The sequence below is a fragment of the Scyliorhinus canicula genome, chromosome 2, assembly GCF_902713615.1.
Source record: "Scyliorhinus canicula chromosome 2, sScyCan1.1, whole genome shotgun sequence".
Lineage (NCBI taxonomy): Eukaryota > Metazoa > Chordata > Chondrichthyes > Carcharhiniformes > Scyliorhinidae > Scyliorhinus > Scyliorhinus canicula.
In genome coordinates this window covers 91,145,556-91,170,787 of record NC_052147.1, presented here as the reverse complement: position 1 = coordinate 91,170,787, position 25,232 = coordinate 91,145,556, and positions in this window count along the sequence as shown.

The following is a 25,232-nucleotide window of genomic DNA, read 5'->3' as shown; positions in this document are numbered from 1 at the left end:
ATGGGGAAGTGCGTCGGAAGTCAGAAGCACAAAGGGACTTGGGAGTCCTTGTTCACGATTCTCTTAAGGTTAACGTACAGGTTCAGTCGGCAGTTAGGAAGGCAAATGCAATGTTAGCATTCATGTCGAGAGGGCTAGAATACAAGACCAGGGATGTCCTTCTGAGGATATATAAGGCTTTGGTCAGATCTCATTTGGAGTATTGTGAGCAGTTTTGGGTCCTGTATCGAAGGAAGGATGTGCTGGCCTTGGAAAGGGTCCAGAGGAGGTTCACAAGAATGATCCTTGGAATGAAGAGCTTGTCGGAACGGTTGGGGACTCTGGGTCTGTACTCGGAGTTTAGAAGGATGAAGGGGGATCTTATTGAAACTTACAGGCTACTGTAAGGTCTGGATAGAGTGGACGTGGAGAAGATGTTTCCACTTGCAGGAAAAACTAGAACCAGAGGACACCATTTCAGACTAAAGGGACGATCCATTAAAGCAGAGATGAGGAGGAATTTCTTCAACCAGAGGGTGGTGAATCTGTGGAACTCTTTGCTACAGAAGGCTGTGGAGGCCAAATCACTGAGTGCCTTTAAGACAGAGACAGATAGGTTCTTGATTAATAAGGAGATCAGGAATTATGGGGAGAAGACAGGAGAATGGGGATGAGAAATATCAGCCATGATTGAATGGCAAAGCAGACTCGATGGGCCGAGTGGCCTAATTCTGCTCCTATGTCTTATGGTAGGCTGTGCGTGTCGAGCACGTTTTCATGGAAGTAGCAAGCCTAATATTGGCTGCATCCACTTTGGAAAGGGTGACACAAATGCATGTTACATGCAAATAAAGACTTCAGGCATGTTTCTAGCAAGGTCTCTGGCTGTTTCTTTGTCTGTCTTTACCAATATGGCTCTCAACGCAATTCATGCACAGGATGTGTGCACACGCTGCCGGTCATACTGCACAGTTTTCATCTCCCCTACCAGCTGGCATCTACCAATGCTGTGGCAGCTGATCTCATTGGTTCTTTAACCATAACTTTCTCAATCGATGGGCCAGAACTGCACCAAATGATGGCTGGGAAAATATATAGCCTAAGCCTGCTTGATCGTTGACCCCCATAGTTGGCACAGAGAGAGGGAGATAAAATTTCATCCAAGGGGGTCTAGGTCACATTCAAACCTTACCAGCCTGCTTCATCAGATTGAAACTCTATCTTCAGGCTTTAAGCTCAGGGACCTCAGCCAATGGTGCCTCCTGGTGGACAAACTGCAATTGGTCACCGGAGAATTCTAAGCTGGGGGGGTGGTGGGAGGAGAGTGGGGGAGAGCAGCAACTGGAAATAGCAAAAATGATCAACAACAACACAAAACGTGCTTCAGCCGAGAGATATGATCGCTTGAGAGCTTCTCCCCTGGGAATGGAGGATGTTGGTTCTTGCAGAATGGTGATACAATGAGTCTGAAAAGGCAACCCAGTGTTAATGGCTCTTTTTCCTTCAATAATGTCTGTATCCTTATTGCTTTGGAGCACCGCTAGTTGCTATAGAAACAGCCCCCATTAGCAACAGGTTCCCTGTCAGCAATTCTAGGCTGTGGGTCCTCCCCTCCTCCACTTGTGTCTCCCCCCCCCCCCCTCTCCCAGCTCCACCAGGCCTGGGAGTGAAATACTGGGAAGGTTTTCCATGTGAAATTTCAGTATCCAGAGTTGGGTGTGTCCCATTTACATTGTTCAAGCAAGGAACTGCTTGGATCTTTGCCAGTTCCTGTTAGCTCCCAAAAAAACAAGCACTTTCCCACAAAGAGTTCCTTCCTCAGAGCTTTGAATGACAAACAAAGTACTTTGGGCAGGAGAGAGAGAGAGAGAGCTCTGTTCTCTCAGTCTGCTCCCAGCCTGTCCCCCTATTGCTTGCTGGAAGGTCAGCTCATTCTCCTCTGCACTTGGCCTGCTTCCTTTCATGTTAACGTGTGAGTAAGTGCGTAGCTCAGGAAACACCTGCCCTCACAGCGGTTCCCTCTTATCTGTCCTGGAAGCTGACTCACAGAACATCAGGTGGCTTCTCTGTTTTTCTTACTGAGGCCCCCAGTGTGACCTCCTCCCGCCCACTACCCCCCCCCCTCCTTTCGATTCTCACACCCCCCCCCCCCCCCACCCCCATTAATCCCCTCCCCCATCACTGGACAATCCAGCCGCACTCTGATTTCCACCCTGTCGGTGCCAGGTGATTTATCGGTCCCCTGGGTCCCCTATCCAGCCATCGTTGCTTATCCAGGGTTATCTCTTGCCCGGTGCCCCACTGAGTACATGTAGCAGCTGCTGAGCTGCCAGGTTCCAACCCCACTCTCTGCTGACTGCTGTATACAACAGCCAGGCTCAGTCACCCTCCCCGGCTGTGGGGATAGAAGGAGGCAGGTGGGGGTTTGGGAGAATCCTAACAGCAATCTCTACTGGAAAATGCATTTGGGAGAAGCAGGATGAGGAGGAATCATTTGTTTCCCTTCCGACACGATGACAGTGACCTGCATTTATGTAGGGCCTTTAACGTAATTAAACATCTCAAGGCGCTTCACAGAATTATAAATCAAAGTATGACACTGGGCCACATAAGGAGGTATCAGGTCAATTGACCAGAAACTGGTCAAAGAGGTAGGTTTTAATGAGTATCTTAAATGAGGAAAGTGAGGTAGGGAGGTGGGGAGCTGTAGTGAGGGTTTGCCAGTGCCTTGGGCCTAGGCAACTGAAACCACAACCCCAAATAGCAGAGCTATTACAATTAAGTGCAGATATCTCAAAGAGTTGTGGGTTTGGAGGTGATTACAGGGGTGAGGTCATGGAGGGACTTCAAAATAAGGATTTTAAAACCAACACATTGCTTTTCTGGGTGCAAAGGTATGTTAATGAGCACAGAGGTGTCGGGGAACAGGACTTGCAAATTAAGACAAGGTTGTTGTTGTTAGCATATCTTCACATCCATATACTGCTTTTTTAAAAACCCTTTTTGGGGAATAGCAGGGGAAAGGATTTTGAAAGTGATTATCAGCTCTTTGAATGCTCCTTCCATGGCCATCATGTCCTGCCGTTGAACTTGAACCCAGAGCTTCTGGTTCAGTGGTAGGGGCACTACCACTGCGTCACAAGCCCTCCTTTAAGACATGGCAGAATTAGAACATCATCTTAAACAGTAGTCAGCTCTTCCACCACAAGAGGGCAGCACAGTCGAGCCCAAATCAAATTGTCATTTGCCAGCCACATCTAGAGGGAATGTTGCAGTTTCTGTCCTTCAGATGAGATGTTAAATTGAACCCCATCTGCCCTTTAAGGTGGATGCAAAATATTTCACGGCATTATTGGAATTTTCATTGATGTGCTAACCAGTATTTATCCCTCAACCAACAGGACTGAAAACAAAATAGGATCCGGCCATTGTCACATTGCTTGTTTGTGGGATCTTCCTACTCCTCCTTCAGGTTATGAGCACAACTTCCGTGGGCCATCAAGCCTGAAGTGGGACTTGAACTCAGGGCTTCTGCCCCAGAGATAGGAAAGCTACCCCTGGCACATTGTGATCTTTTTGTGGGATCTTACTTAAATTTGCTTCCAGCATTTCTTACATCAGTGATTAGATTTCAAAAGTACTTCAATGGCTGTAAGCATTTTGGGACTTTCCTGAGCTTTAGCCTGGCTCAGATCAGACTTTTTTAAAAGTTCTCTCACAGGATGTGATTGTGGCTGGCAAGGCAAGTATTTGTTGTCCAGCCGTAATTGTCCTTGAACTAAGTAGCTTGTTCATTGCAGAGAGCAATTTGGAGTCAGCCGCATTGCTGCGGGTCTGGAGTCACATGTAGGCCAGACCAGGTAAAGATGGCAGATTCCCTTCCCTAAACGACATAGGGTGCGATTCTCTGGCCTCGTTACGCTCCCGCTCAAGCAAAGCGAGGCCGATAACTAGTTGGAGAAGCCAAAAGCCAGGCTGCAAAGTTTGCAATGAAACCGGCCCGCTCCCGTAGGTGAAATTGGGATCCCACCGTAGTGTGGCGAGAAACCACTGAAGCCCTATTTCCATAAAATTTATGAGAACTACCCCATATCCAACAACCTCCCTTCATGGCCTCCCCAGCAAGTGGCCATGCTGGCGCCCATTAGTACTCCTCTTTGAAAACGTGAACCTGGTGGAAGGGCTTCCGTGGGGAGCTGAGGAGGTGAGCAGCCATCTTTACTCACAGGCAAACAGCCCAGGACCGCTAGGCTTGCAACCCCAGTGCTCGGCTGGGGTTGGGGGACCCTCAGCTGGGGGTGGGAACAGTCCCTGCCGGGGTGGGTCGCCATGGGGGGGGGGGGGGGGCAACCGGGGGGGGGCAACCACTTGCGAAACCACCATGCTAACCTCTGGATCATGTTTACATGTTCCGGGGGCAATCCTTGTCCCTGCCCCTCTGTCTCACAGACCACCCATAACCCCCACCGACTGCCAAGGCCTCTGGCTGAAGGCTTTTGCTAATAGGGAATTTACAATCATGGTTAAGTGAACGCTTCACACAATCCAAGTGGATTTCCGTGTGTGGGCGGGCCATGTAGCATATGGGAGTCATTGCCTAGCATCCCAATCAGACCACGGTGCCTTGACACTGTGCCTAAACACTATGGGAAGCATATGCAGCAGCCAACATCCGAACACCCAGGGGATGGGACACAGCTCCGGGGACATGTCCACACCCGGAGGGTGGGTGACGCCATGGGGAGAGAACCAGTGCCATATCCAGGTAACGTTATGAGTGAGTGTGTGGGGTACAGGGTCTGGGGTTCGGTGAGGGAGACCTGCTGTGGCCCGGTGTGTGTGGGCAGGGTGTTCCGGGTGGGTGGGGAGTGGGGGATCAATGGGGAATGGAGGGTCCCGGGATGGGAGCCACCACTGTTTGTCAGTCTAACATCCTTTCCCAATGCCTTACAGTTATTGAATGTTATGGCAGGGATATTGGAACCAGAACTTGCCCTAGTGGTGCTGTGGCTAGGCCGGGTTGCCAGACATTGGAGACGGCGACAGCAGCAGCGTCAGTAGATGCTCGAGGCGGCGGATCATGTGCCGGACCTCGCCCCCCACACCCTGAGGACCTGGCCGGCCATCAGGACAGGGAGGACATCCCGTGACGGTCCACGGTGTACAGGCGTCACTGGTCGTTCGAGCAATGATGGACAGTGCGTGCCACAGGAGGTCCCGCCTCAACAAGGAGATGGTGCGGCACCTGTGCCATGTCCTCGTGGACTTGGCACCAAGTGGAGGAGGAGGAGGATACCTACTCCCAGTGGCCGTTAAAGTCACCACAGCCCTGAACTTTTACGCCTCAGGATCATTCCAGGACTTGAGCAGGGGCCTGTGCTACAACCCACGGGTGCATCCGACAGGTGACGGATGCCCTGTATGCCCGGGAGGAAAACTACATCACCTTTGACATGGACCAAGCCCAGCAAGATGCCTGGGCTGCAGATTTCTTCACCATCGCCGGGTCCAGGGGGTAAGAGATGCCACACATGCTGCCTGCACTCACTGGACTATCTGGGGGATCCCTATGTTAACCAAAAGGGGTTCCACTCCCTGCACATACAACTCATATCCGACCACCAGCTGAAGATAATGCACGTGTGCGCACGCTTCCCGGGGAGTGTCCATGACAGCTACATCCGGGGGCAGTCAGTCATCCATGGGCTCTTCGAGGACCACCCCAGTATGGGCGGCTGTCTCTTGGGGGTTAAGGGGTATCCACTGGGGGCCTGACTAATGATGGCAGTACGGAGACCGAAGCAGAGACCCGGTACAATGAGGCCCATGTGGCCACCCGGGATATGATTGAGCGGTGCATCGGACTCCTTAAGATGCAGTTCCGATGGACTTCTGGTGGCGGCTATGAGGGAGTAAGTCGCACATTTGGTGGCTCCCGCTCTGGCTGGATCTTTGGACCTTTTCCCCCGACTTTTTTGTGATTTTGAGCACTGGCTTTGAAGGTGCAGACAATTTGGCACTGGTTCCACACAGTGGTGTATGGAACGAAGAACCCCAAGGGATCGAAAAGGAAGAAGTAAGAAGATAAGCAAGGGCTGGGTGGAGGTTGCGGCTGAAGACAATATGGCTGATGTTCGGACCCCTGCTGCGACGGCCCAACCATCAACGGAGGAGCTGATGCAGGTGATCCAAGAGGGCTTCGCTAGGCAGAAACGAGACTGTCTTGACCCGATAAAGGAATCGATCGATCGGCTGGAGCGCAGGCTGGATGTCCAGGATCGGAGGATTCAGGAGCTGGAGAAAGTGCTGGCGGACCAGGAGGAGCACCAAACGGTAGTTGAACTACAGGTGGGGATGCTGAAGGATCAGCAAAAGAGGCTGCAGGAGAAGGTGAAAGATCTGGAGAATAGAGCTCGCCGGCAGAAGTTAAAAATTGTCGGTCTCCCTGAAGGGGCTGAGGGGGCGGATGCTGGCGTGATTGTGGCGAGTATGTTTCAGAAGTTTCTGCGGGAGGGGGCCTTTCCCCGACCATTGGAGGTGGACAGGGCGATGGCGAGGAAGCCGCGGCCGAGGGACCCCCCAAGGGCGATGGTGGTCCGGTTCCACAGATTTTTGGATAAGGAGTGTGTTCTCCAGTGGGCCAAACGCACTAGGAGCTGCAAGTGGGACAATAGCATATTGCGGGTCTATCAGGACCTGTGTTTGGACAGAAGGAGGGCAGGCTTCATGCAAGTTAAGGCGATTTAAGGTGAAATTTGGGCTGCTATACCCACCGCGTCTTTGGGTTACGCATAAGGACCAGCACCATTATTTTGTGTTGCCCGAAGATGCGATGGACTTTGACAAGAAGGGCTGGTGCTGAACTGAGAACTTGTTTTTGTTTTAAGTTGTAACTTTTTTTGAGTGATGTTTATATGTTTTGATTGTCGTTTCCCTTTTGCATTTGAGTTTGGTTGAAGATGGGGGAAGTAAAAGTTATTCGGTTTCTATGGGTTTTCGGTGATTTGGTGGGGGTGGCTGGGGGGGCTTTTTACTTTTTATTACTTTGATTTGCACTATTGGGGGGGGTTCTTTGTGGGTTTTTTGTTTTGGGTTGTCTCTTATGGTAATTGGGCGATTGTTTGGGGTTGGTTTGATGAGGGAAGTGGTTTCGATGGGCGGGGGGAAGGGGAGTGGGGGAACAATAGGTAGGAGACTAGCTGAGTGAGCTAGTCTACGGAAGCACAGTGGGGGGTGTGCATATGATTAATATATGGCAGGGGTTAGGTTACAAAGTGGTGTTGATGGGGGGGGGAGATACTCTGCTGACGAGGGAGTGACTTAGGTTTCGGGACAGAGTGGAGGTCGGCGGTGGGTTCCGCCAGGAAGCGGGCCGATGGAGGCACGGCGCATGGGCTGGAGGCGGGCCCAGGAAAGAGGATGGCTGATCGGCATGGGGGTGGGCGGGGGCACGGTGCCCCCCAATAAGGCTGATCACCTGGAATGTCAGAGGGTCAAATGGGCCGGTCAAGAGGGCACGTGTGTTCGTGCATCTGAGGGCTCTGAAGGCGGACGTGGTAATGTTACAGGAGACACACCTGAAAGTGGCGGATCAAGTCAGGCTAAGGAAGAGTTGGGTCAGTCAGGTCTTTCATTCGGGGCTGGACACCAAGACTAGATGGGTGGTGATTTTGATCAACAAGCGGGTGTAATTTCAGGTGAGCAGTATAGTCTTGGACGGGGGGGGGTCGTTATGTCATGGTGAGTAGCAAGCTGGAGGGGAGGAAGATAGTCTTGGTTAACGTGTACGTGCCAAACTGGGACGATGTGGAATTTATAAAGAGGGTTTGGGGAAGATACCTGACCTGGACTCGCACAAGTTGGTTATGGGTGGGGATTTTAATACAATCATCAACTCCGGCCTGGACTGGTTGTGTTCGAAAACGGGGAGGGTGCCAGCAATGGCAAAGGAACTGATGGGGTGGGGGGGGGGGGGGGAGTTGGCCCATGGAGGTTTAGGCAGCCGACGGGGAAGGAGTTTTCTTTTTATTCGCATGTTATAGAATAGATAGAACAGTACAGCACAGAACAGGCCCTTCGGCCCTCAATGTTGTGCCGAGCCATGATCACCCTACTCAAACCCACGTATCCACCCTATACCCGTAACCCAACAACCCCCCCTTAACCTTACTTTTATTAGGACACTACGGGCAATTTAGCATGGCCAATCCACCTAACCCGCACATCTTTGGACTGTGGGAGGAAACCGAGCACCCGGAGGAAACCCACGCACACAGGGGGAGGACGTGCAGACTCCACACAGACAGTGACCCAGCCGGGAATCGAACCTGGGACCCTGGAGCTGTGAAGCATTTATGCTAACCACCATGCTACCCTGCTGCCCCAGATTGACTTTTTCATTTTAAGCAGGGATTTACTGACGGGGGGGGGTGGACTCGGAGTACTTGGCCATCACTATTTCGGATCATGCCCCACACTGTGTGGAACTACAGGTTAGTGAGGAGAGCTTCCAGCGCCCGCAATGGCGATTGGACGTGGGCTTGCTGGCGACGAGGCGGTGTGCGAGAGGCTGAGGAAGTGCATGCAGAACTATCTGCAGGTCAATGACATGGGGGAAGTCTCAGCAAGGTTGTCTAGGAGGCGCTGAAGGCAGTGGTGAGAGGGGAGCTGATTTTGATCCGATCTCATAGGTACAGGACGGATAGGGCAGAAACGGACCGATTGGTTAAGGAGATCTTACAGATAGACAGGGGGTATGCGGTGACCCCGGGGGTGGAGCTCTTAAGGGAACGTTGGAGGCTGCAGGCGGAGTTCGGGGTGCTGTCCACAGGTAAGGCAGTGGAGCAGCGTAGGAAGGTGAGGGGTGCGTTTTACGAACATGGGGAGAAGGCCAGCAGAATGCTGGCACAGCAGCTTAGGAAGAGGGAGGCGGCCAGGGAAATAGAGAGGGTTGTTGATGGGGATGGGAATTTGGTAGGGGACTTGGCAGGGCTAAACAGGGCGTTCAGGGACTTTTACAGTCGGCTCTATTGTTTGGAAGCCCCCCTTGGGGCCCGAGGGGATGAGACGCTTTTTGGACGGACTGACCTTCCCAAGGGTGGGCAGGGAACTGGTGGATGGGCTGGGGGCCCCGATTAGGGCCGAAGAAATAGTTGAGGGCTTGAAGGCAACGCAGTCGGGTAAAGTTCCGGGGCCGGACGGGTATCCGGTGGAATTCTATAAGAAGTTCTTGGGGATTTTAGGGCTAAAGCTGGTCAAAGTTTTCAATGATGCAAGGGATCAAGAGGTGTTGTCCCTGATGATCTCACAGGCCATTATCTTGTTGATATTGAAGCGGGACAAGAACCCGGAGCTCTGCGGGTCATTTAGGCCGATCTCACGGCTTAATGTGGACGCCAAGTTGCTGGCCAAAATTTTGGCCTCCAGGATTGAAGATTGTGTGCCGGATGTGATTATGGAGCATCAAACCGGGTTTGTCAAGGGCAGGCAGTTGGTGGCCAATATAAGAAGGCTGCTCAATGTGATTATGATGCCCCGGAGAGTAGGGAGGCTGAGGTAGTTATGGCAATGGATGCGGAAAAGGCATTCGACCAGGTGGAGTGGTACTATTTATGGGAGGTGCTGGGACGATTTGGGTTCGGTAGAGGCTTTATCGACCGGGTCAGGCTGTTGCGGGGGGTGGGGGGGGGATGATAACCTGCTGAGTGCCGGTGCTCCTCAATCGATGCCACAGTCTGACCCCTGCCTGTCTGCTGAGTGCTCGCTTACACCCATCACCTTTTTTTTTAGGAAGTATTTTATTGAAGCATTTGTAATTTTCACAGTTTAACACATTAACATTTCTTCAACAAACGAGGGGGCCGACACGCAAAACACCTAAACGAACAAAAAACAGAAAATTACCTCCGGCCTAGTCCTATACTGAGCTCCCTGTCCTTATCTAACATTGTCATGCCCCCTGTTTTCCTCCCCCCTCACTTTTCCCCTCCCCCCTTTACTGCTGACGTTCAATTTTCTTTGAAGAAGTCGATGAACGGTTGCCATCTCCGGGCGAACCGCGAGTCGATCCTCTCAGAGCGAACTTGATTTTCTCCAGGCTGAGAAACCCTGCCATATCGCTGACCCACACTCCTGACTTCGGGGGATCAGAGTCCCTCCAGCCCAGCAAAATCCATCTCCGGGCCACCAGGTAGGAGAAGGCCAGGACATCGGCCTCCCTCCCCACCTTGGCCTCCGGATCTTCCAATACCCCAAATATTGCCAGTTCTGGACTCGGAGTTACCCTCCCTTCCAGGACTTCTGACATAACGTCCGCAAATCCCTGCCAGAATCCCATCAATTTCGGACATGCCCAAAACATATGTACATAGTTCGCCGGGCTACCCCCACAGCGCCCACATCTGTCCTCCAACGCCTCAAAGAACCTGCTCATCTGGGCTACCATCATGTGGGCCCTGTGGTCCACCTTGAACTGAATCAAGCATGACGAGGATGAATTGACTATCTTCAAGGCTTTTTCCCACATCAATTTCTAGCTCTCCTCTCAGCTCCTCCTCCCCCTTCCTCTTCCCCTCCATCAACTCTTTGTATATCTCCGTAACCCTCCCCTCTCCAACCCCTGGACATCACCTTATCCTGTAGTCCCCTCAGGGGGAGTTGAGGAAAGCTTGGAACCTGCCTCCAGTCCCCCACCTGAAGGCACCGAAACCTGTTCCCATCCAGCAGCTCAAACTCCTCCTCTAATGCCTTCAAGGTCGGAAAGCTCTCCTGGATGAATAAGTCCCCAAATCTCTCAATCCCTGCCCGCTGCCATCTCTTAAAGCCCTCATCCAGCCCCCTGGGGCAAACCAGTGGTTGTCACAAATCGGTGACCACATTGACCAATCTCATGTGCTGCCTCCATTGCCCCCACACCCTGAGGGCTACCACCACCACAGGGCTTGTAGAGTACCGAGCCGGCGAGAACAGCAAGGGCGCCGTCAATAAAGCCTCCAAGCTCGTACCCTTTGAGCCCCCACAAAACCCGTTTTTGCCGCGTTCATTTTTCTAAAAAAAAGTATTTGAGACAAAAATCGGAAGATATTGAAAAAAGAAGAGCAGTCTCGGTAGGACCGTCCGTCATCTTCACCGTCTGGACCTCCTCCCCGCCAGCGTCAGTGGGAGCATGTCCCATCAGTGGAAGTCCCTTTTCATTTGATCAACCGCTTTGCCCAGATTTAACTTATGAAACTGCCCCCAATCCTTAGCCACTTGAATCCCCAGATATCTAAAACTCTTCTCAGCCACTTTGAAAGGTAACTCCTTCAGTCTCCTTTCCAGCCCCCGTGCCTGGATCACGAACATCTCGCTCTTTCCCATATTTAACTTCTAGCCTGAAAATCGCCCAAATTCTCCTGTATCTCCATGATTTCGCGCCCCCCCCCCCCCCCCCCCCCCAAAACCGGGTCTGTCACACAGGGCAGCAGGTCATCCGCATAGAGAGAGACCCTGTGTTCCACCCCACCCCTCTCACACCCATCACCTGCGTGAGGTGCACTCGCGCAGTGGGGGGTGGTGCTGTGTCTCCCCCACCCCCTACCTAACCCCACCCCTTCGCCCAGTGCCCTCAGTGATCCTCGATGTGCTTTGCATTCCTAGCTCGACCACTACATCTAGGTATCTCCCCAGGATGCATTTCTGAGGTGGAGGCAGCCAGCTGCTTACCTCGTCCCGTGGCCTTCGATGCCCCTGGCGGGTGTCCTCTGGGAGCTCTGGGGCCCCGGCTCACTTGTCAGTGGCTCATGCACAGCCGTGCCATCCTGTCCCATGTGCTGACTGTGAGACACAACCTCATCAGAGGGGTGGAACTCGGAGGAGCTGATGGCAACCATCCCCACTCCATGGGCTGGATCCGGATAGTCGCCCAGTGCCCCCTCCTTCCGGTCAGTGCCCATAGGGCCCTGGAGTTCACATTAGGACGGAGGGGCAGCTGGTTCGAGCCCTGGCTGTCCTGGATCATGTGGCTCTAATTTCAATGGGATGAGAGGGGATGTAGCCAGGGTAAAATGGAATGTATTATCTCCCAGTCTTCCCACGATACAGGGAAGTTGCCAGAGGATTGGAGACAAATATGACACCTTTATTTCAGAAATGGTGTAAGGGCATTCCTAGTAACTACAGGCCGGCCAGTTTAACAACAATGGTGTGTAAGCTTTTAGAAACACTAATCGGGGGGGGGGGGGGGGGGGGGGATTTTCAGAAAATGTTTAATAAAGAACCACAAAATTAACAAAATTGAGGCTGATGGAATAGGTGGGCCAGTGTCAGCTTGAGTAAAAAATGGGTTTAAGATCAGAAACCAGCAACTCATGGTAAATGGTTGTCTTTCAGTCTGAAGGTTGCTATGGTGATTTTTCTCAAGGGTTAGGACCAGGACTACTGCTTTTTTTTGATATACACAAATGATTTGATAACTGGAGTAAAATTACTGAGTAAAATTTCAAAATATTGCCACGGATGATACCAAGCTTGGAGGTGTAGCAAACAGTGAGGATACCAACCAACAGCAACATGCATAGGTTAGCAAATCTGCCAGACAATCGGTCGATAGAATTTAATACTGAGAAGTGTGAGGTGATGCTCTTGGCGGAAGGAATTAGGAGAAACAATATATACTTAAAAAAAATAAATTTAGAGTACCCAATTCATTTTTTCCAATTAAAGGGCAATTTAGCATGGCTAATCCACCTACTCTGCCCATCTTTGGGTTGGGGGGGCGAAACCCACACAAACACGGGGAGAATGTGTAAACTTCACACGGACAGTGACCCAGAGCCGGGATCGAACCTGGGACCTCAGCGCCATGAGGCAGCAGGATTAACCCACTGTGCCACCGTGCTGCCCTGAAATATATACTTAATGGCACCGTTCTACCGTGTGCAGGAACAGAGGGATCTCAGTGTTCATAAAATCATTACAACACAGAAGGCCACTTGGACCATTGTGTTCGTGCTGGCTCTTTGAAGGGCAATTCACATGCTGAAATCCCCAGCCCCCTCCTGCATTTTCCTCTTTTTCATGAACATAGATGTTTGATGGTGGCCGAACATCGTACTAAGAAAGCAAATAGGATCCTGGGCCTCACACACAGAGGTATCGTGTACAAAAGGAGGGACGCTATGCTGAATCTGTATGAAGCTCTGGTTATGCCACAAATATGCCACAACCAGTGCTGCTCATCACACTTCAGGAAAGTTTTTAAAAAATTCTTTCACAGGGTTTCGTTGGCTCAGCCAGCATTTAGTGCCCATCCCTAATTGCCATTGAGAAGGTGGCGGTGAGGCACCTTTTTGAACTGCTGGAGTCCATGTGGTAGGTACACCCCCAGTGCTGTGAGGGGTTCCATGATTTTGACCCAGTGATAGTGAAGGGTCAGGGTGGGGTGTGGTTTGGAGGGGAACTTCTAGGTGATGGTGCTCCCATGTGTCTGCTGTCCTTGCCCTTCCAAATAGCGGTTTTGGGGGGGGGGGGGTGATGATGGTGGGGGGGGGGGGGGGGAGGAGAGAAGGGGGGGAGAGAAAAGGGGGTGGGGATTGGGGGGGGGGGGCAAATATACATTAGGGTGCTGGAGAGATATTTACAGTGGGCGATACTCGGCTGTGTTTCGTGTTGTTGTCGCTTGCTTCTCCCGGACGGATCTCGCTGCCGTCTCGCGCTCGCCTCCGCTTCTGCCGTTCCTCCCGTCTTTATTCTCCTTGTTCCCTGCTCCTGGAGATGCTCGTTTTTGTATCCCGTGCCTTCCTTCTGGCTCCCATTTCCCTGCCTCCCCCCACCTCCCTGGTTCTCCTCTCTTGTTCCCTATCTATTCCCTCCCCAACGCCCCCCCCCCCCCCCCCCCCCCCCCGGTGGTTCACCTCTCTTTCCTCAGGTTAGCTGTCTCTCTCCCCCCCCCCCCCCCCCCCCCCTATCTCTCCCTTTCATGCTTTGGCTACTTTCCCCTGATTCTTGGCTACTTTCCCCTTATTCTTGGCTACCTGGCTATTCTTCCTCTTGTTCGTCGGCCACAAACAGTTCCCAGAACAGTCACGTGAATGGCTCCCACGTTCTGTGGAAGCCGTCGTCTGACCCTCGGATGGCGAATTTGATTTTCTCCATTTGGAGAGATTCTGAGAGGTCGGACAGCCAGTCTGCAGCTCTGGGCGGTGCTGCTGACCGCCAGCCAAACAGGATTCTACGGCGGGCGATCAGGGAGGCAAAGGCAAGGGCGTCCGCCCTCCTCCCCAGGAATAGATCTGGCTGGTCTGAAACCCCGAAGACCGCCACTATCGGGCATGGCTCCACCCTCATCCCCACCACTTTGGACATTGCCTTGAAGAAGGCTGTCCAGTACTCCACAAGTTTGGGGCAAGACCAGAACATGTGGGCGTGGATGGCCGGGCCTATTTGGCACCGTTCACATCTATCCTCCACCTCCGGGAAGAACCTACTCATATGGGTTCTTGTTAAGTGGGCTCTATGTACCACTTTTAGCTGCGTCAGGCTGAGCCTTGCGCACGTGGCGGTGGAGTTGACCCTATGCAGTGCTTCGCTCCAGAGTCCCCACCCTATCTCAATCCCCAGGTCGTCCTCCCATTTCTTTCTTGATGCGTCCAGTACGGTGTCGGCCCTTCTACCAGTCGGTCATACATGTCGCGACAGTTCCCTTTATCTAGGATACTTGCGTCCAGTAGTTCTTCCAGTAATGTCTGTCGTGGCGGTTGTGGGTACGTCCTTGTCTCCTTTCGTAGGAAGTTTTTAAGCTGCAGATACCTTAGCTCGTTCCCCCTGGCTAGCTGGAATTTCTCTGTCAGTTCGTCCACTGTTGTGATCCTGCCATCTGTGTATAGGTCCCTGACTGTCAGTGTCCCTCCGTCCTGTCCCCACCTTTTGAAGGTGGCGTCAGTCAGTGCTGGTGTGAACCTATGGTTGTTGCAGATGGGAGCTTTATCCGACATTTTGGTCAGGCCAAATTGCTGCCGAAGTTGGTTCCAGGATTGGAGGGTGGCTATCATCACCGGGCTGCTGGAGTGTTTTTTGGGTGTGGGAGTGCTGCCGTGGCGAGGGCCCGGAGGGAGGTCCCTATGCAGGAGGCCTCCTCCGCGCGCACCCACTCGGCTTCTGGCTCCTTGATCCATCCCCTTATTCGCTCGGCCGTCGCCGCCCAGTGGTAGAATTGTAGGTTCGGGAGGGCTAGCCCATCCCTGGATTTTGTTTTTTGTAGGACCTTCTTTGGGATCCTAGCATTTCACCCCCTCCCCATAATAACGCCATGATTAGTTTGTCCAGCACTTTGAAAAAGGCCTTGGGGATGAAGATCGGAATTGATCTAAACAGGAAGAGGTACCTGGGCAGTACGTTCATTTTGATCATCTGGACTCTCCCCGCGAGGGAGAGTGGGAGTGTGTTCCATCCTTGCAGGTCCTTTTTTACTTCCTCCGTCAGACTGGTGAGGTTCCATTTGTGGATCCCTTTCCAGTCATGGGCTATTTGGATCCCCAGATAGCGGAATTTGTGTTGGGCTTGTTTGAACGGCAGCCCCTTTAGTGCTGCCCCCCCCCCCCCCCCCCCCTTGCGGGTGTACTGGGACAATCTTGTTTTGCTCATGTTGAGTTTGTAGCCCGAGAAGGCTCCAAACTCTTTCAGGAGCGCGATGATTCCGTCCATGCTGCTCTGTGGGTCCGAAATGTAGAGGAGCAGGTCATCTGCATAGAGTGAGACTCTGTGCTCCCTGCCTCCCCTTCGGATCCCCCTCCAGCTTTTTGCTGCTCTGAGCGCGATTGCTAGTGTTTCGATCGCTAGAGCGAACAGCAGCGGGGACAGTGGGCATCCTTTTCTGGTGCCCCAATGCAGTTGCAAGTATCGGGAGTTGGTATTGTTGGTCCGTACACGCGCCATGGGAGCGTTGTATAGGAGCCTTACCCAGGAGGTGAACCCTGTTCCAAGCCCGAACCGCTCCAGTACCTCTATGAGGTATTTCCATTCGACTCTGTCGAAGGCCTATTCTGCATCTAGGGAGACGATCACCTTTTGTGTTCTCTCCCCGGAGGGGGTCATTATCACGTTCAGCAGGTGCCTGATGTTCGAGGTAAGCTAGTCTATCTTTGACAAAGCCCGTCTGGTCTTCTGTGACCACCTCAGGTAAACAGTCTTCTAGCCTTTTGGCTAGGATTTTGGCCAGTATTTTGGCATCTGCGTTCAGCAGAGATATGGGTCTGTATGACCCACATTCCGTTGGGTCTTTGTCTTTCTTAGGTATCAGTGAGATTGAGGCCTGTGCTAGCGTGGGTGGCAGTGTGCCCCTAGCTAGCGAGTCTGTGAACATCTCCCGCAGGTGCGGGGCCAGTGCAGTCGCGAATCTTTTGTAGAAGTCTGCCGGGAATCCGTCTGGTCCCGGCGTCTTCCCCGCCTGCATGGAGCTAATGCTGTCCATGATCTCTCCCAGTGCTAGTGGTGCTTCCAAGCCCCGTTTTCTGCCCTCCCCCACGACTGGAATGTCCAGTCCATCAAGGAACCGTTTCATCCCAGACTCCCCCCTTGGGGGCTTTGAGGTGTACAGCCCTTGGTAGAAGGCCTTGAAGGTTTTGTTAATCTTTTCTGGTTCTGTTTCTAACGTGCCTCTGGTACCCCTGATTTGTGCAATTTCTCTGGTGGCTGCCTGCTTTCTCAGCTGGTGTGCCAACAGGCAGCTGGCTGTGTCACCGTGTTCGAACAGGGTCCTACGTACCTGGCAGAGTTGGTGCACTGCTTTCCTGGTGGAGAGCAGGTCAAAGTTCCTTTGTAGCTCTTTCCTCTCCGCCAGGAGCTCTACGGTCGGGGCCTCGGAGTATTTACGGTCTACCTCCAGTATGGAGTCGACCAGCTGCTGCCTAGCCACCCTTTCCCCCCTATCTCTTCGCGCTTTGAAAGCAATGATTTCCCCTCATAGTACGTCCTTTAGCACTTCCCAGAATGTGGAGTGTGAGACCTCCCCGTTCTGGTTGTTCTCTGTGTACTCTGCTATGGCCTGCGCTATCTTTTCGTTGAAGGCCTTGTCAGCTAGTAAGGCACCGCCCAACCTCCATGTGGGGCGTTGGGCCCTGCCCGTCTCTAGCCGCACGTCCATGTAATGTGGAGCGTGGTCTGATATCACAATTGCGGAGTATTCCACTTTGTCTATCCCTGGAAGCACCATTTTCCCCACCACAAAGAAGTCAATTCTGGTGAACACGTTGTATACTGGGGAGAAGGAGAATTCCTTCTCCCCCGGGTGGGCGAACCTCCAGGGGTCCACTGCTCCATAAAGTGACCGAGTTCCCTTGCCATGCTTGAGGTTTTCCCCGTTTTGGGGTTTGATCTGTCTGTCTTTGGATCCTGTACACAGTTGAAGTCCCCCCCCACCATGATTAGTCGATGCGTCGCGATGTCTGGGATTTTCTTGATGAAGCTCGTGTCATCCCAGTTGGGTGTGTCCAGGTTAACTAGTACTACCGGTGCCCCATCCAGGGCCCCGCTGACCATGACGTACCGTCCCCCCGGGTCCGTAACCGTCATTGTCGCCTTAAACATCGTCCTCTTGCCGATCAATATCGCCGCCACCCCCCCCCCCCCCCCCCCCCCCCCCCCCCCCCCCCCCCCCCCCCCGGCCCTTGTCCCATAGCAGGAATGGTATATCGGCCCTCATATTTCTTAGGTGGGTGAGGACTCTGGATCTCTTCACTGGGCCGTTGAGTCCTCTTACGTTCCAGGTGACTATCCTGGTGGGGGGGCTTCTGCCCCCTCGCTCCTGTGGGATAAGCCATACTTACCTGGTGGACGCACCCCTGCCCTCGGGGTTTCCCTTTGTTAGGGGGCCGTCCAGGATGGCCACTGTCACTGCTCTCCCACTGTGCAGAGTGGTAGTCCCCTGCACTCTGGGGGCCCCCTTCGCCCACAGACCGTACTGGGTGGGTGCTTGCAGCGGTTCCTTGTTTCGAGCCCTTGGTGTGGCACTTTGTAGCCCTATTCCTTTTCTAGCCTTGTTTGTCCCTCCTTCCCTGCATCCCCCCTCCCCGGTCTCTCCCTCGCTGTGTACCCCCCGCCCCCGGTCTCTCCCTTTCCCCCCTCTCCCGTATACCCCTCCTTTGTCCCTCTTTCCCCTGTTCCTGTCCCCGTTTGCTCTCCCGACTCTGTTGGGTGGTCCCCCCCCACCCCCTGCCTGGCGCCTTCCCCCCTGTTGGGGGCGCGCTGCGGCCCTGCTTTGTTGCATGCCCCCGGCGCTAGCTTTCCTGCTAGTACGGTGGCCCCCCTCTCGGGAGTTACTGTCTCGCGTCTCCCTTTCCTGGCCTCTGCGGTTTTCTGCCTGCTCTTCCCCTATCCTACCCAGCACTCCTCTTGCTTGCTCTCCCTTCTCCGCTACTCTCGTTCCCTCGTGCTGGGGCCTGGCCTCCCACCTGGAGCGGTTCCTCGGGCAGTGGTTTGCTCACCCAAAACAAGCTCACCTGAGAAGAGTTTTATAAAAGAGGAAAAGTAAAGTGGTAAAGGAGAGAAGGGAGGAGAGAAGAAAAAGGGAAGAAACAAAAAAAAAACAGGGGTCGGAAAAGTGGGGAAAAAGAAAAACAAGGGGAAAAGAAAAGAAGAAAGGGAAGGGGGAGAAAAAAATGCCAGAAGGGAGCCAAAGCAGAGGGAGAAGGGACACCAAAGGCAGACGGGACAATGGGCGAGCCAGTTCAGACGAGCTAATCAGCGCATGAAGCGACAGAATGGAAGTATTGCTGCATCAGAAAGAGCTGGACATGGCGGGGGTGGGGGGCCTGGCATTGCCTCACCCCTCCCCACCCCCCCCCCCCCCCCCCCCATCGGCGTGTTGTTGCCCCTTGCTTGGGGCCCCTCATCTCTACCTTCGCTGGTGGTTTTCCAGCCCGTGTTCCTCGACAAACTTGTTTGCTTCGGCGGGGGCTGTAAAGAAGTATTCTCTTTCTTGGTATGTGACCCAGAGTTTTGCTGGGTAGAGCATACCAAAACGCTCGTTGCTCTTGTGAAGAGCTGCTTTCGCTCCATTGAACTCTGCCCGTCTCCTGGCTAAATCTGCCCCAATGTCCTCGTAAATTCTAATGGCGTGTCCTTCCCATTTGCAGGCTCTATTTTTCCTGGCCCAGCGCAGGATTGTTTCCCTATCTTGGTACCGGTGCAGTTTAGCTATAAATGCTCTCGGGTGGTCTCCTGCCTTGGGCTTCGGGCACAGCGACCGGTGTGCTCTGTCCATTCTTGGTGGGTTGGGAAAGGTTTTCCTCCCCACTAAGTTGCCCAGCATCTCGGCCACGTATGCTGTGGGGTTTCTATCCTCGATCCCCTCTGGCAGGCCCACTATCCTGACATTTTGCCTTCTCGAGTGGTTTTCCTGGTCGTCCACTCTGCCCTTCAGGCTCCCCTGTGTTGTGCCCAGTCTCGTCATCTTCCTCTCCAGGGCCGTGATCCGGTCGCTCATGTCAGTTGCTGCTTTCTCCAGCTCCTTAATGGTCACCTCATGGGCTTCCAGTTTCTCCCCTTGGGCATCCAATTTTCCTCTGCTCCGGCCAGGGCCTGCTGCACCTCTGTCAGAGCCTTGGCCATTGCTGCCTGCACTGCGGCCTTTATGTCTGCCCTAGCCTCTGCCTTGTTTACCTGCTGATGCTCCCTCAGTGCCTCGGCAAAGGCTGCCTTCCAGTTCCAGTTCCCCCCTGGCCCCGGGGGAGAGTGCACCTGTCTGTCCAGCTCTTTCTGATGCGGCGATACTTCTGTTCTGCCGCTTTGTTTTGCTGATTAGCTCGTCTGAACTGGCTCGCCCATTGTCCCGTCTGCCTTTGTTGCCCCATCTCCCTCTGCTTTGGCTCCCTTCTGGCATTTTTTCTCCCCCTTCCCTTTCTTCTTTTCTTTTCCCCTTGTTTTTCTTTTCCCCCCCTTTTCCGCCCCCTATTTTTTTTTTGTTTCTTCCCTTTTTCTTCTCTCCTTTACCACTTTATTTTTCCTCTTTTATAAAACTCTTCTCAGGTGAGCTTGTTTTGGGTGAGAAAGAAAAAAGTTCAAAAAGAAAACAATTTTTTTTTTCCCCCTCCTCTCTTTAAAAGTTTTCTTTTCAGAGTTTTGTTTTTGCAAAAGTTCTTTTTTCCTTCCTTTTCCCTCACTCACCCAGGGTCGAGAGAGAGAGAGAAGCCTCTTTGTTCTTGCCTCGTGGTGGTCACTGCCGGTTTGGGGGGGGGGGGTTGGTTGGTCGGTCCTCGCTTCTGTCCTCACTGCTTGATCCGGGCCGCTGCTCGTCCCACCCTGCGCTCTCCTGCTGGAGGGGGGGGGGGGGGGGGGGGGGGGGGGGGTCGTTGGTCGCTCCTCCGTTCCTTCCTCTCTGCAGGTTCGGCCCCGCTTCGGTCTGGGCCGCTGCTCCGATCCTGCCCTGCACTCTGGTACCGTGGGGGGGGTTGTTGTTGCCGCTGCTGCTGCCGCCGGATCGCTCCGCTCCCGAGGGCCCAGTTCACCTGCCACCGATTTTGCGGGACTTTTCGTCCTAGATGGTGTTGAACTGCGTGAGTACTGTTGGAGCCGCACTCATCCAGACAAGTGGGGAGCGTTCCATTAATTTCCTGACTGTGCCTTATAGGTGATGAACAGGCTGTATAGAATCAAGAGATGAGTAAATTACTGCAGAATTTGCTGCCTTTGCTCTACTCTTTTACAGTGTTTATATGGCTAGTCCAGTTCAGTTTCTGGTCAATGGTAACCCCAAAAATGTTATTAGTGGGATTCAATGATGGTAATGCCGTTGAATGTCAACGGGAGATGGTTAGATTCACTCTTGTTGGAGATGGTCATTGCCTAGCACTTGTGTGACACAAATTTTACTTACCATGTATCAGCTCAAGTCTGAATGTCTTGCTGCATTTGCGCATGGTCAGCTTCAGTATTTGAGGAGTTGTGAATAGTACTGACCATGGTGCAAACATCAGCAAATATCTCCACTTCTGATCTTATGAAGGAGTGAAGGTCATTGATGAAGAGCTGAATGTGGTTGGGCCTAGGACACTATCCTGCAGAACTCCTGCAGCAATGCCCCAAAGTGGAGATGATTGACCTCCAATGACTACTACTTTGTGCTGGATGTGACTCCAACCAGTGGAGTTTTACGATTCCCATTGACTTCAATTTTGCCTGGGCCCCTTGATGCCATTCTTGATCAAATGCTGCCTTAACATCAAGGGCAGTCACTCTCATCTCACCTGTTGAGTTCAGCTGTCCTTGATAGTGTATAAAGGAGATTTACCACAATGGTTGCAGGGATGACAAACTTTGGCTACAAGGTTAAGTTGGAGAAACTTGGGTTGTTCTCCTTAGGGCAAAGGAGGGGAAATATGATGGATATATAGATGATTATTACAGGTTTAAATAAGATACAGCAAGAAAGTCTATTCCCATGAGCAGGTGGTACAAGAACTAATGGACACAGATTTTAAATGTTGGACAAGAGATATGGGGTGATTGAGGATGGACATTTTTGCAGACTGATGATGGTCTGAAACTCGCTGCCTAGGAGGGTGATAGAAATTATTTCAAAAGGAAATTGGATGGGTACTTGAAAGAAGCAAACTTACAGGACTACAGGGCTGGCGTGGGGAATGGGATTGGTGGATTGTTCCACAGAGATCTGGCATAGACCCACTGGACCAAATGGCCTCCTTCTCTGTTATACTGACTCCATGACTTTTTCTTGGTTTCCCACTCCAGAGCCCTGAATACATCATCCAGACTGACACTCCAGTGCAGTACTGAAGGAGTGCTGCACTGTCAGAGGTCTTTCAGATGAGGCCAACTCAAGTGGATGTAAAAGATACCAGAGCACTATTTTGACAAACAGGAATTCTCTCTAATGTCCTGGACAATATTTATTGCTCAATAACTTCTTGAATATGGATGGTCTGGTCATTACTTCATTTATAAAGTAAAGATAGAAGTGATTGTCTCTGATCATGGGATCTCACTGGCTTCTGCATTTCCATACATTGTAACAGTAATTATACTTTTAAACTACATATTTGGCTTAAAAGCACGCGCATCATGGGGTGATTTAACATCAATATGCAGGTAATTTTAAAATTTAAGACAATCCATTTGCTGAAAGCCTTTCAGATGGGGGAATAGCACTTGTGCATTATTCTTTGCCAATGTCCCTCACTATCCATTACCCAATGTATTTGTATCAACTCCATGCTATACCTGCCCTGAAGCATTTAGGACAGTGAGGAGGGAGCTTTACCCTGTATCCAATTGTAAAGTACCTGCCCTCTTCATACTTGATGAGAGAGTGGAGAGGGAGCTTTATTCTATAAATAATCAATGCTTTACCTACCTTGAAAATATATGATGGGACAATGTAAAGTAGGTGTCAAGGGACACTAAGAAGGTTAAGGGAGAATTCGGCCCATTGAGTCTGCACTGGCCCATGGAAAGAGCATCCTACTTAATCCCATGCCTCCACCCTATCCCCGTAACCCCACCTAACCTTTTGGACCCCAAGGAGCAATTTAGCATGGCCAATCCAGCTAACCTGCACATCTTTGGACTGTGGGAGAAAACCGGAGCAACCGAAGGAAACCCATGGAGACACGGGGAGAAAGTGCAAACTCCACGCAGTCACCTGAGGCCGGAATTGAACCCGGGTCCCTGGAGCTGTGAGGCAGCAGTGCTAACCACTGTGCCACCATTGGAGCTGTTTACTTTGTGAGAGATCCTAGAATTCACAGCTCTGATCCTGTATTGGCCTCAGTAAATCTGTGGGATCACTCTGTGCAGCAAAGACTGCAGATGTTTTTTTTCCTCGTTGTTGGCTGCTGCCCAGATCGCCTGCCTTGGCAGAACAGAATGTGGCACTGTGCTCAATCTACATTAGTCAGGCCTGGATAAGGCGAGAGCTTGCACAGCTGCCTGGTGTTGTTGAGGACTCAGTTGGCGCAGCTCTTCCGTTTAGTGTCCTGATGCGAAATTGATTTGCCAGAAACACCAGTAGCAATAAGTACCTTTAAATCACAGGCTAAACTTACAAAGGTAGGGTCAGGGGCACCAGCCTGCCAGCAGTTTGTAATCAATCATTTGACAAGTCAGACCAGTGTGATCACCTCAGTGCGCAGAACTGGCTCATAAAGATTGCATATTCTCTATTAAACCTGCAGCATTAGGGGATTAATAGGGGACAAAAGATTGCACGCAGAATAAAGGGATAACCCACATCTCATTGTCTGTGAATCTCCAAGAACAGCAAAACCACCAAAAGCGTGTTTACTGACACAGGGAGCAGAAGTCTGAAGGTTCCTCAATACTAACTCAGATTTTTATCCTGCTGAACGCGGATGAATTGGTAAAGTGTTTATCATTCAGCCTCAACACTGGAGACATGTAGAATATCCGTGGCAGAGAAAGGCTCTATTCATGATTTATATACGGGCATTCAAAACAGGAATAAATTTAAACCTAACAAGTAGCTTTTTATTATTATACAACATCAATGGTAGAGAATCAAAACAGAGCAAGTGTGTGAGACAGAGAGAGCGAGATAACACAATTAGATCATCAGAGCAGGTTGATTGTATACAAGATATCTAGAGGCTGGCCATCTATTTGGGGGGGGGGGGGTAACTGGCGGCTGACTGTCTATAGAGAGGCTGACAAATCAATGGGGGATGGCTAATTTAAATACTGCGAGTCTATAGACACGATATACAGTATCTGGGGGATGGCAGTCTATTGGAGAACCTGGGATGAGAGTCTACTGAGGTATCTGGGCACTGAGACTCATACAGGTTACACATGGGGGTTGAGAGTAATGCTCACCTTGAGTAATAGGATGTAATGTTACATCAAGTCAAGAGCACAGAGACAGGCCATTCAGTCCAAGCGGTCTATACTGGTGTTTTTATTCCTCACATAAGCTCTTCCCTTTGTGCTACATCACACACGATCAGCATAGCCTCTATTCTGTTCTCCCTTGTGTAGCTTCTTAAATGCGGTGATGCTGCATTCATTATATTTATTACAATATTGTTTATTATTTATGGGCAGCACGGTAGTTAGCAGAGCTGCCTCACAACGCCAGGGACCCCGGTTCGATTTTGGCCTTGGGTGACTGTGTGGAGTTTGCACTTTCTCCCCGTGTCTGTGTGGGTTTCCTCTGGGTGGTCCGGTTTCCTCCCACAACCTGAAGACATGCAGGTTAGGTGGATTGGCCATGCTAAATTGCCTCTCAGTGTCCAAAGATGTGCTGGTTAGGTGGGATTACGAGGACAGGGCGGGACAGTGGACCTGGGTAGGGTGCTCTTTCAGAGGGTTGGTGCAGATTCGATGGGCCGAATAGCTTCTGTAGCACTGTAGGGATACTATGGTTCTATCTTATATTTATGATATCCTAGTTTTGGACTATTATCAAAAATGGAAAGATTTTGTTTACATCTGCCATATCAAGCCCTTTTGTTATCCCGAGGGCCTCAATCAGGTCAGCCTTCTCTGTTCTAGAGAGAAGAGTCCCACCTTGTTCGATTTTTGCTGATGGTGTATCCTGTCAGTTCTGGAACCATCCTTGCAAATATATTTTGCACCTTCTTCAATGCCTCGATGTTCTTTAACAGTCTGGAGCAATGAAGTGTGTGCAGTATGCAAACGTGGCTGAACAAAGATCCTATAAAGGTTTAAGATAATATTTCAGCTTTTGAATTCTATTCCTCTAGAAACAAATCCTAGTGCTTTGTTTGCATTTTTTAATTAAGTTTAGTAGCTACTTTTAATGATTTGTGAATGTGCAATATGAACACAGTGGAAATCTTGTGGTGTATACAGTACCTCTGAGCCAGAAGTGCCAGGTTCGACTTCCGGTGGCGACCGTGGAGTGAACAGTCGCACATTTAGCAGCTCCCGCTCTTAGTGGTCTTTTAACGGCTTTAAAACTGGATTTCCAAGGGAATGTTTCAACATAAGTGGATAAAACGAGAGGAGAAGAAGACAACCCCTAGTTTATGGAGCTGCGCCCAAGAAACAATCGTAAAAGAAGAAATCAAAAGTTAGTTGGAAGTGAAGTGCAGAGTTGGGCGGATGCAATGGCAGAGAAGCAAAGATCGACCGCGCCAGCTCAATGGACGATGGATCAGTGGGTTAAAGACTTGGATGAGAAGTTTGCCTGGCATCGTAAGGAGTGTGCGGAGGACCTGACCCGGGTGGTGGCCTCGATTAAGGAGGTAGTCGACCGGGTGGAGGAGACAGTGACGACCCAG